The sequence below is a fragment of the Penaeus monodon genome, chromosome 17 (genome assembly GCF_015228065.2).
Source record: "Penaeus monodon isolate SGIC_2016 chromosome 17, NSTDA_Pmon_1, whole genome shotgun sequence".
Classification (NCBI taxonomy): Eukaryota; Metazoa; Arthropoda; class Malacostraca; order Decapoda; family Penaeidae; genus Penaeus; species Penaeus monodon.
This window is the reverse complement of record NC_051402.1, coordinates 5,467,352-5,473,174: the sequence shown is the minus strand read 5'-3', so window position 1 is coordinate 5,473,174 and position 5,823 is coordinate 5,467,352.

Genomic DNA, 5,823 nt, shown 5'->3' with positions numbered 1-5,823 from the left:
TCAACCCATGGGAAGGTACTCCGGTAGGCTCAGGGAAGTCACATGAAGAAGGAAATTTAGAAATGGAGAAAAAGTGCGCCAAAGGACGCCCCAGACTACGGGGGCCTCCCTACCCAGGGGTCAATGCCCGTAAGGGCTACCCTGGTGTAGAAGAGAGCTGCGGGTCTGAGGTGGGTGTGACTACGCCTACTGTAGTTCGTGTCACCTGCAAAAAACAAGAGCACTGAAGGGCTGGCAAAGCACAAAAATGATCTGTAATTTACAGGATTTTACTTTAATTTAATTTACGTTAAACTCAGGAACAACAAAGTAAAGGGCGAGACGAGAGCCCCGGGCTCCAGGGAAAGCTCTTGTGGCACAAGACTGAGTTTATTGTTACTGCGTTGGGAACAAGGTGTTAGCCGACAAAAGCTGAAACACGAGTGAGGGTGTGTCATCTTCTTCTTCTTTCTTCTTGTTGGATTTCTTGGCTATCAACCAGGGGCAGTGGCCAAGGTTATTAAGCCAATGGATCCTATTTATTCTGTCAATCTATATAAGGTCATAAATTTTTGTCTCCCTTAAAAAAGTGATTACTTTACTGATTATTTTTTCATCATTTGATAATATACACATGTAAAATTTATATTTTCATTTGGAAAATTTTTAAACTTTGTCGTGTGGTTATATTTCTTAAGACTGTGAGGATATGGTAAGGGTGAGGTATGTTGCATTTGTGACATCTTGGGGGAAAACGTTTTCAATTTTAGGTGAGGTGGGTTAATCTTGAACTGTTGAAAATGTCTTGAACCTAAGGGGGGCCAACACCACCTCTACCTTTCTCTTCCTGTGGGCTGGGTCCACAGTTCTAGGTTTTGTTTTATTTTGTTTGTGAGTCGACCCGCCTCCACCCCTACCTCACTCTTCCGACATAAATGGTAGTCCTCAGCGAAACGACCTCGTCAGAGACGGGTGTGAATGCGTTCTGGAGACTATATATCGGGAGCATAGACGAGGCTAATAATTAGGTCATTTACTTGATCAAGACTTCGACTTTCCATTGTATAATGGTCGACGCGAAGATTACGTTTTATGGGTTAGAAGTGCCTTGTCCGCCGGTTTAATTTCTTTTTTTCTGGGAGGGAGGTTCTTCCTCCTCTCCCTCGTTACCAGGGGCCTCCCATGGGTAGGCCCCTGAAGGTGCGATCAGTTTGTGATTTGGTATCATTCCTTATGATGCTGCTGCTTTTGCTGGGTTGATTCAGCAATTTTTTTGAATTATTATTTTTCAATTCTTTATTGACTCATTAATTCCTTAACCTTTTCCTTTAACTCAGCAATTTCTTTATCCTTAGCGCAAGTTCCTGATTGATGCCGTTTGCATGGAAGTGTTGTTGGTGCTACTGAAGCGTAGGAAGTATTGGGTTTGCTGGTCAAACCTTCAACTTTCCTCTTGGCCTCACGGTAACTAACATCATGTCCTCTCATGTATGCTAATATTTCAGTCCCTTCTTCAAGCTGCTGAAACTCGGCAGAGCCAGATTGAGGGGGACCTCCACAGTTAGCACACTTGAGAGTTTTCTCAGTACATACAGCAGTGTCATGATCTCCAGCAAAATTTCCCGCAAGTAAATTTACTAGTATCTTTATCGTTGGCATCGTAATGAGGTGTGTCCAAATTTTTGGCATCTATTACAGCGCATAGGTTTTTGAATGAAGGTCGCACTTGGACACGTTCAATCCAACTTTTGACATACTCAGGAATTTTACTCGAAGCAAAAGTCAAAAAGCACAACCCGGTTTTGTTCGTAATTCCCGTCTTTCTTGGTCATGCAGTTCACGTCCACTACGTTTTGGTCCTTCATATTTCCAGATTTCGCTCTCTTCCATTGTCTCAAATCCCTGCTAAAGATTACTCCCTTGCGGGTATTGGGGCCAATGCGGATAGTTACGTTAACCTTCAAATCATGAATCTGCGTCAGTTTAAGCAGGCCCTTAATCTGGGAGTTGAACTGCACTTTTACAAGGAGGCTCCCATTCGCAATTTCCGGAAAAAAATCAAAATCACTGTCCACTTGACCATCAAGGACCTTCTTGATAAATGAAGGGGCTAAACATTAAAAAAGCGATTGATTTCCATTCACGCATTTGACAGTCAAATACCTTGCATTCTCTGGAGGGATTGAAAAAATCGTCGTTCTCGTTTGTCAGCAGTGGGGGTTTCCCGTTGGTCAAGGGTCGCTTTGGGGTCGTAGGAGATTCATGGGTCGTCCCCTCCTTGAGGAGGAGGAGGGTTAGCGAGGAATCGTTCATAATGGGTATCGGACCGAGTCCGACCCCTGGGCCCGTGCGTTGCCCTGAAGGACCAGTTACCCTTAACTATTGTTAATCAACCTAAAAAGCAATAGCTAAGAGAGAGTGTGGCAGTTTCCATCTTCTACCCCCCAATGGAAGCCTGGTTGCGTTCTCCAGTACCACAGAGAGGATCGAGTTATGGGGAAGACCCCTCCTTACCGCCGAAACTTCCCTATGCGAAGGAGGGTAAGTCGGTGCCCACCCCCCGGGGCAAATACGGGAGCCCACAAGGGTACCCCGGTAGGCTCAGGGAAGTCACATGAAAGAGGAAAATTTTAGAATTAAAGGGAAAAAGTGCCCCAAAGGACGCCCCAGACTACTGGGCCTCCCTACCCAGGGGTCAATGCCGTAAGGGCTACCCTGGGTAGAAGAGAGCTGCGGGTCTGAGGTGGGGTGTGACTACGCCTACTGTAGTCTCGTGTCACCTGCAAAAAAAAAACGCACTGAAGGTGCAGGCAAAGTACAAAGTGCTGATAAATCAGAAATTTACTTACGAAAAATTACGTTAATATTACTCAGAAGCAATAGCGCCGAGCGAGACAAGAGGCCCCGGCCCCCCGGGTGCTCCTATGGCACAAGGCTTTGAGTCTATTGCTGCTGCGTCTGGACAGAGGTCAGAGCTATTCAAAGTCTCAAACACGAGTGTGTCATCTTCTTCTTCTTCTTCTTTGTTGGATTTCTTGGCTATAAACCCCAAAATGGATCCTATTTATTCTATCAATTATATAAGGTCATAAAGTTTTGTCTCCCTTAGAAAAAGTGATTACTTTACTTATTATTTTTTCATCATTGATAAAAGATTGGATGTTTGTAAATTGAATGTTTTTGTTTCTAAGGTAATTTTTATATTTATTCTATTAATATTATATTTTGGGCAGGTTTTTATTATGTGTGCTATTGAAAGGTTTGTGTGGCACTGTGGAGGGAAGTTCTTCTCAATATAGGGAGTGAGGTGTGTTATCTGGTTGCATTGCCCCTTTAAGGACGGGCCAACACCACCTCCTCCCTTCTGTTTTTTCTGTAGGCTGTGTCCCACAGTTCGATTGTTGGCTTAATTTTGTGTGTGAGTTGGAGGTTGGTCCACTCACTTTGCCACAGGAGATGTATATTTGCTTTTATAAGAGACACAAAACACCTGAGATCTGTACGGACTATGCTAAGGTCCAGATCACCAGTTGCCCCGGCTAGTTTGTCAGCCTGCTCATTGCCATGGATACCAGAGTGGCTGGTACCCATATTAGCTTGATTGATTTATTGGCACCATGTAGTTACGAATGATATTACCCAGAAGTTCATTTTTGGTGGTTCTAATGATTTAATGGTTTTAAGTGAACTTAAGGAATCTGAGAAAATACTATTTATCGTGGGTCGTCGATAGTGCAAAATCAATAGCTTTATCAATGGCAAAAAGTTCAGCAAGAAAGATCGATGTATGTTTCGGCAGTCTGAACTTTAGTTCACATTCAGTCGACCATACACCCGCACCCACACACTCATCTGTCATGGAGCCGTCGGTATATAAATGAAAAAAAGGGAGAGGGTTAACAAGGATCTCTCTGAACCTCTGGCGTACCTCCACCTCCGGCGCCATGGCCTTGGTGATGGAAGCCAGGCTTCCATGATAGAAAAATTGGGGGTTTCCATGGCGTATATTTTACTGAAACCAGGGTATCGATGGTAGAGAGATCTATACCCACTTTCGACGAGGTCGTGGAGGGCTCGTGGCAAAGGGCCTAATGCCACTATTTCCATTTGGGGGGCTCGGGTCTCGAGCCACCTTTGCGGCATAGCTCAAGGCTAACTGCCCCGTTCTGAGTGGAGGGGAGGTACTCCTGACTCCACCTCAAGACGCTCGATCCGAGTGCACTTCAGGGCTCCAAGACACACACGCAAACAGGCATTCTGAACACCATCCAAAAACCTTTCAAACTTGTTCTCGATGCCGAACCATACACGATTGACCCATAATCTACTTAGACCTAATCAGGGCTTTATATACCATTTGCAAAGGGCTGTCTATCAGCTCCCATTTGTTACCAGAAATGCACTTTTAAAAAATTCAGTGCTTTTTGACATTTATTCTTTAACTGACCAATGTGGTCTTCCAATTGAGTTACTATCAAAAAGTAGCCCAAGAAACTTTTCAGAATTTGAATAGGTATTGGGTGGTGTCTAGAGTTAGCCTGATGTTCGGCTTCCTCCTACGTGAAAAAAATTTCCCCAATACTCTTTCTAATGGAAAAACTTAAAAACCCCCCTGGAGGCCCCCGTTATGAATCAATCCCGTGCCAATTTGGGTTTCGATTTGCTGAGAATTCTGCTTATTGCTGGAATGCCATAATGCACAATCATCAGCGTACAGTGAGTATTTAAGATTCCCAGGAGGAGCTGGTAAGATGTCATTGATCATACATAGAAATAATGTTGGTGACAAGACCCCTTCCTTGTGGGACCCCGTTTGCCTGGACAAAAATGTCCGAAAAAGTGATATTGTCAGAAAATAATTGACAGCAACGTTCTGTCAGAAATGAAATTTGAATAAAACAAGGCAAGTTCCAGAATTTTCCAAAGCATTTAAAATTTTCTGAGTAGGCCATATCGCCATGTCATGTCGTAGGCTTTTTTTATATCTAAAATACTGAAATCAAAAAATCTTTTTGGCAATGGCCTCTTGAATATGACTGTCCAGCTTTACTAGCTGATCGAGAGTTTGGCGTCCCTTGCGGAAGCCGCCCCGCTCGTCAACTAGTAAATTATGGAATTTTGAAAATGCAATAGCCTACTGTTAAACAATTCGTTCCATGGGCCTTGCATAAGCAACTTGTCAACGCAATTTGGGGGGTAGGAGATGGCAAGTCTGGGATTACCCCCTACCTTTTAATATGGGAATGATGTGGGCGAAGTGCCATGAGTTTGGAAAAAATGTGGCTTCCAAATTTCATTTTACACTTCTAGCAACTTAATCATGTCATCATGATTAAGATGCTTCATCATCTCATATCGAATCTCATCGGGGCCGGGGATGTCCCTCTACAGGCTTCTAGGGCTCGGACAAGCTCATCCATTGTAAGATCTTTATTGTAATCAAAGTCATCTCCTGTGGCAAAGTGAATTGGTTGCAGCTCAGCCTCTTTCCCTTTGGGGGTCAGGAAGGTGGGATGGTAATTAGCTGAGCTGCTTGTATGAGAGAAACTGCCTGGCGAGTGCATTAGCAATGTCTCTAGGCGAGGTAAATGCTTACCCTCTTCTATGATGTTATTAATTTGATAGATGTTTTTTTCTTATGATTTTATTTACCGTGGACCAAACCCTTGATATTTTGGTGTTGCTGTTTTTTGTAGAGACAAAGCTCCGCCAGGAGTCTCTTTTTGCTTGTCTTATTACTCTACGAGCCCTAGCTCTTGCTAGTTTGTAGTTGCAAAAGTTCTCATTTGTGATGTTATTTTTGAAAAGCCTGTAGGCCTTATTGCGTCGGCACAGCGCTTGCGG